The sequence below is a fragment of the Balaenoptera borealis genome (genome assembly GCF_965194805.1).
Source record: "Balaenoptera borealis genome assembly, chromosome: 1".
In the NCBI taxonomy this organism is placed as follows: domain Eukaryota; kingdom Metazoa; phylum Chordata; class Mammalia; order Artiodactyla; family Balaenopteridae; genus Balaenoptera; species Balaenoptera borealis.
Genome location: NC_138860.1, coordinates 120,071,506 through 120,085,074, shown reverse-complemented (window position 1 = coordinate 120,085,074; position 13,569 = coordinate 120,071,506). Strand labels below are relative to the sequence as shown.

Below are 13,569 nucleotides of genomic sequence, written 5' to 3'. Positions count from 1 at the left end.
CTGCAGGGGTGAAGAAGTGGTGCTGGAGCGACACTCACAAGGACCAGGAGCCGACAGAAGTCCACAGGAGAGAAGCAGGGAGGGCACATCTCTTCTGTTCCTCCAGCCTTCCTGTCTACCTCTAGCACCGCGATTGGCAGAATCCAACAGGGAACAACTGGTAAAGCACAGGTGTGGTTTGCAGGGCTGTGGCCCCAGCATCACAGAGCAGAGGATGAAAGGGTGGGCTTGGAGCTGAAGGAGAATAACTTAAGAACTGACACCCTCCCCCCGCCGCCCCCCACTGCACCGCCCATTCACTCAGCGTTGTTTCTGATCCTGTCCAGTTTTGGAAGATGGAGAAGGAAGGGGAAGAGAAAGTCTTTACTGAACTGGTACTGTTATTAGAGTGTTCTGCTCCCTCTGGACCTGCTGGGTATTCGAAGCTGGTTCTTTCTCTCATGGAGCGCTTTCCTGTGAACTGTGGAGAACCTATTTTCTTACCACACCACTGCTGATTTCGTTTGATCTGAACGAATGCATTGCATTCTAGAAGTTGCTTATTAACACCCATTTAATGCCCCAAACCTCCCTACCCCAGCATCCACCTCCAGCTTCCCCTGTAATGAAACCTGTTCACCTTCCAGCTGACCTGGCTCTATTTGAAACAATCTGGGAGGACCCCGTGCCAGCTCTTTTGTGCATACCTGGCTGTATATGAGCCAAGGAAAGACTCATGCATTCTTTGCCCAGGCAAATTTGGGGAATGCAAGCTGATTCAAGCCCAGCAGCACCTTTCTTTCACTCTAGCCAGTTCTGATCTTGCCTTCCGTGTTCTAGGTAGGAGCCAGACACAGGTCCACTGGACCTGCCTAGCTGCAGAGGACTCATATGGAGTTCTCCAAGGGGAACTGCTGAATCCCTTCTCAATTGGCTCAATTCATACCAGTAACACTTTCCAAAGGAAAAAATTGAAAAATCTTACTGAGATACCTCCATCAAACTCCACTCTCTCAAGCCATTTACATGCTTCAGAGGATGAGGAGTTGATGTCAAGGAACTAATTCCTGGCTATTTCCTTTGAAAAGTCTCTCTTGGCCTATCATCTCACTTTGGAAGTTTATATCTTTTGAACCTTGGTGCTTCAATTGACACTTAATTGAGCATCCTCTTGCACCAATCTTAAATTCTTCCAATCTATCCTGTGAGATTAGTATAACATTGATCTTAAAATCAAATAAAATATGACTGGAAAGAAAACTTTATAGGTCACTCTTACTCATAACCAAAGTTGCAAAAGCAAACTATTCTAACAAACTATTATCAACCAAATCCAGAAGAATATGAAAAAGACACTCCATCATACCAAGCTGGGTTTATACCAGGAAAGCAAAGTTGGGTTAACATCATAAAAATAACGTAATTCATTATATTAACACATTAGAGAAGGAAAACCATTTGATCATCTCAAAAGATACAGAAAAAGCAACCTAATTTGTGATAGAAACCCTGAAAATTATAATTAAGAAGGTAACTTCTTAATTGAAAGCTAAAACAAAAGACATGGAAAATATCATTCTTCATGGTAAAATTTAAAAGCATTCCCTTTAAAATTAAGAACAAGCTGAAGGGGGCTTCCCTGGTGGCGCAGTGGTTGAGAATCTGCCTGCCAATGCAGGGCACACGGGTTCGAGCCCTGGTCTGGGAAGATCCCACATGCCACGGAGCAACTGGGCCCGTGAGCCACAACTACTGAGTCTGCGCGTCTGGAGCCTGTGCTCCGCAACAAGAGAGGCCGCGACAGTGAGAGGCCCGCGCACCGCGATGAAGAGTGGCCCCCGCTTGCCACAACTGGAGAAAGCCCTCACACAGAAACGAAGACCCAACACAGCCAAAAATAAAAATAATAAATAAATAATAAATACAACATTAAAAACAAACAAACAAAAAAAAAACATTTAAAAAAATCTGGAAAAAGTTAAACAAACAAACAAACAAAAGAACAAGCTGAAGATGCTATCATTCTATTCAACATTATTCTCATGATTCATTAGTAAAATTTAAAAGGGAAAATAAATAAAAGGTATTCAAATTGCAAAGAAGAAATAAAATAGTCATTATAAGACTGTACCGTCATTAAGCAGATGCTATGACTGCCTATAGAGAATATTCAAAAGAATCTATTGTGTCTAGTTATTAGGATTAAGAAGGGAATTTAGCAAAGTGGCTGAGTAAACAAAAACCAATTGCCTTTCCATACAGCAGCCATAAAAATTATAGTAATATAACTTCTAAAAGATAACATTACAGGGACTTCCCTGGTGGCACAGTGGTTAAGAATCTGCCTGCCAATGCAGGGGACCCAGGTTCGATCCCTGGTCTGGAAGCTCCCACATGCCGGAGCAACTAAGCCCATGCGCCACAACTACTGAGGCTGCACTCTAGAGCCTGCAAGCCACAACTACTGAGCCCACGCACCACATCTACTGAAGCCCGTGTGCCCTAGAGTTCATGCTCCACAACAAGAGTAGCCACTGCAATGAGAAGCCTGCACACCACAACGAAGAGTAGCTCCCGCTTGCTGCAACTAGAGAATGCCCGTGCGCAGAAACGAAGACCCAGTGCAGCCAAAATAAAAAAGAAAGATACGATTACAATAGAAATAAAACTATAATATAATACAGGCAAGACCTTTATGAAGAAAAATTTTATTGAAAAACATTAAAGAAGACCTAAACTAATAAAGAGATATACCATGTCCATAGGTAGGAAAACTCAGTATCATAAACATGTCAACTCTCCCCAAATTTAATGCAATTCCAACCAATATCTCAATAGTTTATTACAAACATTATTAATCTGATTCTAAATTTTACATGGAAGAGCTAAGGCTCACAAACAGTCAAGATACTTTTGAGGAATAAGAACAAGGGTGTGTGTGTGATGGAACAGGGGTGAGGGTTGCCCTGGCAAATGTCAATAGCAAGATTCATAAATCTATGTACGTCAGGCAATGTGGTATTGAAACATGGATGGACAAATAGACCAAAGGAAAGAATAGTGAGCCCAGAAGTGGAACCATGAATATATAAAGATGATTCACTGGCACTGCCAAGCAGTGTGTATTGGGGGTAGGGGGGTGGTGGAAATGACAGTTTACTAAATAGTATGGGAACAAGTGTTTATCCATATCAGAAAAAAAATGATTCTGGATTCCTCCCTCACATCATATATAAAATAAAGTCCAGGTAAAATAAACTTTCAATGTGAAAGAAAAAACTTAAAAAAATTTTATATATCAACATAGAAGAATATTTTATGACCTTGGGTAAGGAAGTATTTCCTAAATAAGAAGCAGAAAATACAAATCATAAAGGAAAAGATTGATAAATTTAAAAACTCAAATTATGAATTTCTTTTTAATGAAAGACAACATAAAGAGAGTGAAAAGACAAGCCAAAATTGAGAGGACATATTTGCCACACATATAATTAACAGAATCCATGAAGAACTCCTAAAAATCAGTAAGAAAAACTAAAAACAACCCAATAGAAAATGAGCAACAGGGATGAAAAGGTTTTTCACAGAAGAGGAAACATGAATGGCCAACCAATACACAAGATGTAGTTTAATTCCATTAGTACTCAAGGAAAAGCAAAATAAAATCACGAGAGATATTTTTACACCTACTAGAGTGGTACAAATTTAAAGTCTGACAATTTTAAGTGCTGGCAAAAGTGTGATATAATGGGGTCAACTAAACACAGGTAGTGTTACCAGATAAAACATAGGGGCCCAAATAACTTTGAATTTAAACAATGAATAACGTTTTTAGTATAAGTATATCCCAGATATTGCATGGAGTGTACTTACACTAAAAATTATCTATTGCTTATCTGAAATTTAAAGTTAATTAGAAAAAAAAGATAAAAGAAAAAAAAGAACATTAATTAGGTGTCCTTTTTCATTGTTGTTTGTTTTTAGCTAAATCTGGCAACCCTACTCACAGGGAGTTTCAATGATATTTATAACATTCTGTTTCTTAAGTTGGGTGATAGGTTCATGACTGCTCATTTTATTATTTTGTTTTTAGGTTCATGACTGCTCCTTTTATTGTTTTATTTTTAAAAAACAAACAAACTTTAAAGCAAGTCTGTCATGATTTATAATTCTACCTGGTGGACCCAAAGCTTTGGCTAAAAAATCAGCAGCAGCTGTAGGCTGGGCTGGGGCATCAGGTGCTGATCCTTCCTGGCCTCCTTGGGATGCACCAAATTGCTTGTGGCTGGGCTTTCTCCTTGCTGCTCTCGCTGTGCTTCTGTTGGTGATTACTGCACCCCATCGCACAGCTAAATAGCAGCTATTAGAGTCGGTTAGATAGGGCATCCCACCATCTTGCTTTCATAGTGTCTGGGTGTTACTCAATGCAGGATCCACTTTAAGCTCATGTTCCAAGCCATAAGATTTTCTAACCATCAAAGGGCCCTCCAATCTCCCCTGCTCCTCAGAGGAAACACAGAAAAGAGATCACAAAGAACATTCAGATTAAAGAGGCTATTAGTTGCAAAATCACTTGCCTAGTCCCATGGGAAGGAGCTTGCTGGAGGGAAGAAAGCCTTCCATAAAATGTAATTGATGAAGACTCAATATCTAAAGACTCTTCTTGAAGCAAGTGCATAAGCAATGGGTAAAGACTACAAAAAATACTGAGACCACTAAAACAAGAGTAGGACCTTCCAGCATAGCACAAACAGCAAGGGAGTAGTATGGGGGCTGACAGGACATACAGAAGAGATTCCAACCGGCTGTGCAACTAATAAGCCCCAGGACTGCAAGCAGCTCTGTTCTGCTCACTGTATAGTCCCAGTGCTTGACCCACTGACCAGCATAGAGTTATCCTCAGTAAATATTTGTGCGCGGAACGCATAAACGCATCATGAATGAAAGAAGTAGCAAAGGGAGGATTAAAGGCTATATCAGATCCTTAGAAAGGAGGAATTAAAAAGTCACATCACAATCTGCTGAATCTGTTATATACTGCATTGTGTATCAGTATGTAAACTGTTTATTGTTCTCAATACAAAGTGTGGGTTCATAAAGCCTGAACTGAAAGAACCCCTGGGTGAAACCACATATCTATTTCAGTCAAGAACCTGGTGTCCAGAGTGGGCAGAACCAAAGAAGCAGCTTCTAATAGATGCCATCGTAACTGGGCCTGTTTCTGCCTGTGTTTGTTTAGTCATCCTAGCATCACTGTTGAATACATCCTTGGTTTCTTCTGGCAGACCTTGAGGGATCATGGCCAAAATTCTGACACTTTTCATTTTGCCATGAGGTTGGGATACACTGGACTTCTCCATCAATTCTTTTTTTTTTTTTTTCTTTTTAAACATCTTTATTGAAGTATAATTGCTTTACAATGGTGTGTTAGTTTCTGCTTTATAACAAAGTGAATCAGTTATACATATACATATGTTCCCATATCTCTTCCCTCTTGCATCTCCCTCCCTCCCACCCTCCCTATCCCACCCCTCTAGGTGGTCACAAAGCACCGAGCTGATCTCCCTGTGCTATGCGGCTGCTTCCCACTAGCTATCTATTTTACATTTGGTAGTGTATATATGTCCATGACACTCTCTCACCCTGTCACATCTCACCCCTCCCCCTCCCCATATCCTCAAGTCCATTCTCTAGTAGGTCTGTGTCTTTATTCCCATCTTGCCACTAGGTCCATCAATTCTTGCATTTAACCATTTATTCAACAAACATTTATAACACATGTGCCAGGTACTGTGCTACGCCCTGAAGATTTAGAGGTAGTATTTAATGAGCACTTACTAAGTCAGGCACAGTGTAAAGCACATTGCTTAAATTATCTAATTTGCAGCTCTAAGCAGTAGATACTATCATTAACCTATTTTACAGATGAGGAAATTCAGAGGTGAATAAGACATGGTCAACGGCTTCAAGAGAGGAGATGGACATTTGCAATATGCTGTTCTGAGGATTTTCCAAAGTACCATGGGAACATAGTGTATATGTGACCTGAGATGCTGTCCCGAAACACCTGTATTAGTTAGGTATTGCTGCAAAACAATATTACAACACAATTAGCAGCTTCAAACAACACACATTTATTTTCTTACAATATCTGTGGAATCAGGAATCCAGGCATGATAGCTAGATCCTCTGCTTCAAGGTCTCCCACAAGGCTGCAGTCAAGGTATCAGCCAGGGCTGGGTTCTCATCTGAAGGTCTGACTGGGGAAGGATACACTTCTAAGCTTTTATAGTTGTTGACAGCATTCAGTTCCTTGTGGGTTTGAGGGCCTCAGTTTCTTGCTGGCTATCAGCTGCTCTCAGTTCCTCACCATGTTGCCCTCTCTATAGGGAAGCTCATAACATGGCAGCCTGCTTCTTCAAAGCCAGCAAAGGAGAGGGTCTCCTAGCAAGAGAGATGTTACAATCTTATATAACAAAATCCAGAAGCAACAACCTATCACCTTTGCCATATTATATTAGTTAAAATGAAGTCACAGGTCTGGCCACACTCTAGGGGGAAGGGGTGACAGAAAGATGTGAATACGGGAGATTGGAAGCACAGAAACCACTTTAGAATTTACCGTCCTTTGCTCTTCTTCATCCCACCAGATTACCTGTCCCTCCTATCTGCCTCCAGAGCTACTAAGGCTGCCACATGTGGCTGTGCATTCCCCTGGCTGCAATGTGAAAGGCACCCTGCCCCCACCTGGAGTCGTGTAACACACAACCTACATAACCACACACAGCAGGCCTGCCACTTCCATCATAGTGTTTCTAACACTGCATTGTATCTGTTTACTTTTCTCTCTCTTTACTAAACTGAAAGCTCCTTGAAGTCAGAGACTGCTAGATCTCCAGTATAGCAAGTGCCAAACAAGTGTTTGTCAAATAAATGGGAAAAAGAAGGGAGCACAGCTGGCTCACATGGGGTAGCCTGGGGAAGACTTCTCAGAGAAGGCACCTGGATGTTCCTCCTTATTTCTCAGCTACAGATGGACACTCAACTTCCTTAAAGAGACTTCAGGAACAATTTCTTCCTTTTAAAATTTATTTATTTATTTATTTATTTGGTTGCGCCAGGTCTTAGTTGCAGCAGGCAGGCTCCTTAGTTGAGGCTCAGGGGCTCATTAGTTACAGCTTGCCATCTCCTTAGTTGTGGCAGGCGGGCTCCTTGGTTGTGGCATGCGAACTCTTAGTTGCAGCATGCATGTGGGATCTAGTTCCCTGGCCAGGGATTGAACCTGGGCCCCCTGCATTGGGAGCGTGGAGTCTCAACCACTGCACCACCAGGGAAGTCCCTCAGGAACAGTTTCTAAGGAGATATAATAATAAAAATTTTGGTATACTGTGCTTTAGTTTCCTACCAAATAATCTCCATGGAGAGAAACACAAAAACACCCTGTTCATTCAACCCAGTAAAAACCAGAGTCTTTGTTCTCTTAAGGAGGTAGTGGGAAGTAGCAAGTGGGATGTTGCCTATTCTTCTGGACCTGGCAAGTAGGGCCCAGAGCAGAGAGAGGGCACTGAGCTTCCTGCAGTCCAAGTGTGGACGGCATGCAGCTCTGGGGTGCGCCTCTCTGCAGGGTTTGCTGAGTGATGCCATCTCTGCGGTGACGGCCTCAAGCTCCTCCCCACCACCTTGCTTCTCCCACTGCTCCACCCCCAGCCCCTGGAGCATGCTGAGAACTTTAAAGTAAACACAGAGGTGGACAGAACTAAGGACAGTCTTAAAACTGGTTACACATTTTAAGATCATTAGCAACTCTCCTTTCAGGTTTTTCTTCATATAAAATCATTTCTGTTTCTTTAGAGTTTCTTTATGGTTTCCATGTTACAGGCCTGAAGTCATTTGCTGTGGTTCTTCTAAGGACTGATAATGGTAAAGTTAAGACCAACGCTCGATATCCCAGCAATCTGCCCAGGGCTCTCTCCCCCAGACCCGACCAACGCGCCAACTTGGAAATTTTAGGACCAGCAGTCACACGGGAGGAAACCAATGATACGTGCAGCAGTGATGGGAATTAAAAGACTAAAGCCAGAAATGGCCACCACTTCAAAATGATCGTTCTGTGGTTTTCTTTGTGGAGACAGAGTTGGTTCCTCAAATTAAGCTAATAAAGAAACAGAAATCAAACACGTGCCTGCATGCCACCTTCACCGTGCTGTCTTGGGGAGGAGAGGCCGGGATGAGTGGAGCTGAGCTTTGATGGAGCTCGCGATAACTGTTCAGTCACTAGAGGCCTTTGGACCTGCTGTTCCTCTGTGTTCCGAAGAACGCTTTGACTCAGAACAAAGGCGCCCACCAGCGAAGTTCACGGCCTTCTGCAGCTCCCCCAACAGCAAAGATCACCTTCACACTATCCAGACACCGACTGACTCTGCTGACTGCCTCCTCGGGCCCTGCTCCTGAACAATGCCATAGTTAGAAAGTTTCTTTTATGCCGCTTCTATTAAATGTGAGCTTTTTGGTGCCCTCGAGCGGTTTTGAGGCAGTAAAAACTACTCAGAGGTTAATGTTGCTTTTAAAAATTAACATGCAATTTATTGAAGTTACAGATTAAAAAAAACTATTTTTTTCTGAAGCTTTTAAGTTCTGCATCAGATATTATTGTTCATTGTATACTATATATATCCTGTCATATTTTTTAAAACTATGTCAAAGGCTTTTGAATAATATATGATCCTGTTTCTAAGCTTAGCTAAACTAACACCTTCAAGCATTTTAAATTGCATTTATAAATCAATGTATTCTATTTCTTTTTTAAATTATTATTTCCATGTTTTGACTGAACTAACACAACCTTCCTGAGTATTCAAATAACAAGGAGTCATCATAATTCAAACTTATAAGTAAGGTTGACCTTAACTTCTTTTAATATTTCAATACTGTGTATAAACTTAGTAAGATTATAACAAAATTGAAAGCAATTATTCGCACATTATAAGTTGGAATTTAAAATCTGGTAATTTAAAAATTAGGCCGAATTGTGTTAAACACTGCAGGCACATGAAATACCAAATACATGCTTCTCCTTCACACAAAATATTAATATACCACAGGCTGATTTCCTTAAACACATCCATACTTAAATCTAAACCAGCCTGTGGTTGAGTGATGCTTAAGGTCTGTATTGCTTTCTTAGGGCTGCTGTAACAAATGATCACAAACTGGGTGGCTTAAAACAACAGACATTTATTCTCTCCCAGTTCTGGAAGCTCAGAGTCTGAAATGAAGGTGTCAGCGGGGCCCTGCTCTCTCTGGAGGCTGGAGGGGAGCATCCTTCCTCACCTCTTGCAGCTTTGGTGACTCCAGGCATTCCTTGGCTTGCGGCCACATCACTCCAATCTTTGCCTCCATCTTCACATCACCTCCTCTGTGTGTCTCCTCTTCTGTCTCTTATACGGACTCTTGCAACTGGGTTTAGGGCCCACTCAGGTAGTCCAGCCAGGATGATCTCATTTCAAGATCCTTAATTTTATTACATCTGCAAAGAGACTTTTCCCACATAAGGTAACATGCACACATTCCAGGGATTTGGACATGGACATGTCTCTCTGGGGACCACCGTTCAACCCACTATCTGCACAAAGGAGCTGTCATTCCAGTGAATCACGCGGTAATGCCTAGAGGTGGTCAAAGGGTGCCTTTCTGATGGTAACACTGCAGGGACATAGTAGTTCTATTTATAGCATTGCCATCAATGCCCTTCGGATGAGGCTGCCTCATAATCAAGCCCTGAGTTTACATTCTGCTTTACTGAATTTGTTTAACTCCTCACAGAAGTCTGCACCAACCCTCCTCCCACATGGACTACACACTTCACTTGATGAGGTTTTGCATTTATTAACTCAACATATAAAAATATATTTTCTGGTTATCTCTAAAGACATTTGAACTTCAGAATCCTGGATTCTTTTCATATCCTTTCAATCTGTTAGGCTCATCAACTCTTAGGGTTAGTGATTAAAATGGTACCCAATTGAATTCTGGCATTCTTGTTACGGTTTTGCCTGACTCATTGGTCCCACTTCTAAGGTCTTTCCACTGCCAGTTTCAAACAGCTGGGTAGGAATCCTCTTAGGACTTTAAACAAATCATTGAAAAATGAATCTCAAAGAGTGAATTCTGACAGTAGGTCTTTACTTAAAGGAGGTGGATTTGTAGAGTGGTTAAGAAACTATTCTATATGTATAAGCTGTGTGGCTTGAGAAAATTACTTAGTCTTTCTGAGCTGGTGTACCCCTGTCTATAAAGTGGAGGTAACATCATTCCAAGTTTCTTCATTGGGTTGTGAGGATTAAAAGAGAAGTGCATGTAGAGTACTTCCCACGGTGCCCAGTTTATAACAAACACGCAAAAAAATGTTAAGTGTTTAGAATACTAGAATTTGTGTGTCTAGCAGATGTTCAGAAGAGTGTTCCTATGTTCCCTTAGGACTATATGAACACAAATGTGGTAGATATAGTCCGTAAAAGGAGGTTTCCTCCTGCATATAATACATTCATTCATCTTTATTTATATTCAAATATTTATTGAGCATTTACTATCTGCCAGGCACTGTTCTAAGTGCTTGGGATGGATCACTGAACAAAATAGGCACCAATCCCTGCCTCATGGAGCTTAGGTTCTAGTGGAAGGAGCCTTATTGAAGGGGATAAGTACCACCAAAAAAATGGAGTGGGGGAAGGGGGAAGGGCAGTGCCGGGCGTGGGGTGGGCTGCACGTTAGATACCTGGTCAGGGCAGACCTCATGAAGAAGGAGACATTTGAGTAAGGACTTGAAGGAGGTGAGGGATATGCAGATATATGGGGAGACACCATTTCAGGCAGAGAAACCAACAGTGCAAAGGCCCTGAGGTGGGAGCATTCCTGACATGTTCAAGGACAAGCAAGAGATGATGTAACTGGAGTGGTGTAAGCGAGGGGGAGAGTAGACGGGAAAGAGGTAGAGAGGTGACAGGGCTAGATCTTGAAGGTCATTAGCATCTCTTTAATAAGATGGGAGGCAATTGCAAGGTTAAGAGCAGAGGGATGACATGATTTAACGTGAATTTTAAAAAGATTACTCTGGCTACCGTGTGGAGAATAGATGGGAAGAAGGGAAGGGTAGAAGCAGGGAGACCAATCAGAGGCTATGTAGGAATCTAGGCAAGAGACAAAGGTAGCTCAGACCAGGAGGTAGCACTGGAGGTGGTGAAAAGTGGGCAGATTCTGCTTTTATGATAAAAAGAGCTTAGGCAATTTGTTGACATATTGGATGTGGGGTGTGAAGGAAAAAGAAGTGAAGGAAGGCACTAAGATTGCTGACCTGAGCAACCTGAAGAATTGTGTTACCATCAACTGAGACAGGGTGGGCTGTGAGTAGATCAGGTGTGGGGTGGGAGTGAATGTATACTAGACATTCAAAGGGGAATTTTCTTTTTTTTAATTAATTAATTTATTTATTTATTTTTGGCTGCGTTGGGTCTTCGTTGATGCCTGGGGGCTTTATACAGTTGCGGCGAGCGGGGGCTACTCTTAGTTGCGGTGTGCGGGCTTCTCATTGTGGTGGCTTCTCTTGTTGCAGAGCACGGGCTCTAGGTGTGTGGGCTTCAGTAGTTGTGGCACGCAGGCTCAGTAGTTGTGGCTCACGGGCCCAGTTGCTCCGCAGCATGTGGGATCTTCTCGGACCAGGGCTCGAACCCGTGTCCCCTGCATTGGCAGGCAGATTCTCAACCACTGCGCCACCAGGGAAGTCCCGGGAATTTTCTTTTTTTTCCCCAATTTTTAAAAATTGAAGCATAGTTGATTTACAATGTTGTGTTAGTTTCAAGTGCACAGCAAAGTGAGTCAGTTGTACATATATATATCTTTTTTCAGATTCTTTTCTATTATAGGTTATTACAAGATGTTGAGTACAGTATAATTCCCTGTGTTATACAGTAGGTTGTTGTTGTTTACCTATTTTATACATAGTAGTGTGTATATGTTTCCCAAACTCCTAATTTATCTCTCCCTCAAGGGAGAATTTTCTATATGAGTTTAGAGTTTGAGAGAGAGACAGAGAGGTCTTGGCTACAGATAAAAATTTCGGAGCTGTCGGCATATATATGGTATTTAGAGCCATGTGACTAGATGAGATGACCAACACAGTGGAGGTGGATAGAAAAGAGAACTGGACCGGTGGCAGAGCCCGTCAGCGTTGAGGAGCCAGGGAGAAGAGTGAAACCAGCAAAAGAGACTGAGAAGCGGCAACCAAGAGACTTGGTGTCGTGGAAGCAAGGGGCTGGTCCTCAGCGGTGCCAGAGTCGGTATTTAACTTGACATGCCCTCCACTCGATGACAGTGAGCCGCTCCTTAACAGTCCAGGTTACATCTGTCGTAGCCCTCCCAGTTTCCCCTAACTCTTCCTCTCTAGCTAGACACCTTTTGACTTTCTGCATAGACTTCTGTAGGGGAAATCAAATGGGTTTTAAAATTTTTTAAATAATAAAGGAAATGAAAATCAAGAAATACACCTTGGGATAGCAATAATAATTTCTTTAAAGTATGCCTATAACTTGTTCACATAATCTATATAAAATGTGCACATCACAGGCAAATGCCCTTGCAGTCACTGGTTCTTAGGAAAATTCCAGTTAGTTGCATAACAACAGTGAATTTTATGCCATAGCCTGTACGTTGTGCAATGGCAAGCCATACAGCACTTTTGGGTATAACTCTGGCGATACATTTTGGACAGTGTGGGCAACCACTGATTTTAGCCCCTTTCTTGCCCCATGAATATCTACTGGAAGAGGCTGAGTCACTAATGTAAGCTCTTTTTGAGCTTAGAGTCAATCTCATTTTCCTCGGTATCTTTCTCAGTAGCCAGCACACTGTCTGCTTCAAGGTAGATACTCTGAAAGTATGCTCAGTGAATGAATGAATAGTGAGAGCATGTTGCATTAATGAATGACTTGAAATAAAAAAACTTTCTTGGTCAGAAACTGAAAGTCAGACGAGCATAACAAGTATACTTAAATGTGGCCTTATATGTTGAATTTATTGCCTTCTTTTTGATTGGATCATTTATACTTTCGTTTCCACCGCAGGGCAGGCAAAATACTTTCCACCTTATCTGAACCACATATATTTCCAAAAGCAATAACTAGGCAGAGAGAGGAGAAATTCAGCTTTCTAATCAGCACTACTATTGAGGACAGATGCTATTTTATTTTTCATATCTCTCTTTTTTTCTCTTGCTACCACTTCAGGAATTATGATTTTTCATATCCTCAAAGTAAAAAATCTCTATGAGAAGGCAAGCAAACCAATGTCATCACCGAGTACACCACACAGGTGCCTATGAGAAGCTGTATTACTGGCCAAAGGGGCATAAAATAGGTACTCTGCAAACCAATCAAAAGGACCATTTCCGTGAGCAGCCGCCTTATTAGATGCATAATCAACAGTCTATCTAGGGCCTCTTTCCATGGGGGAGGCGGCGGAGATAAAGATTCTTTTTGTCAGTGTGTTCTAGTTTTTCATATGATTCTTTGCTGTCTCCAGAATTTCTTTTTCAGCACT

At 41.8% G+C, this 13,569-nt stretch overlaps 1 protein-coding gene across 1 annotated transcript in view; it reads right to left on the bottom strand.

The window, feature by feature from the left end:
- Positions 1-6,093: 6,093 nt before the first annotated feature.
- LPAR3 (lysophosphatidic acid receptor 3) overlaps positions 6,094-13,569 on the bottom strand; it is a 90,426-nt gene continuing 82,950 nt past the window's right edge. The window contains exons 3-4 of the transcript XR_014249400.1: positions 8,162-8,426; positions 6,094-6,423 (exon numbers count right to left, since the gene is read on the bottom strand). The gene's annotated coding sequence lies outside the window, so the exon portion shown is untranslated. The remainder of the gene's footprint in view (positions 6,424-8,161; positions 8,427-13,569) is intronic.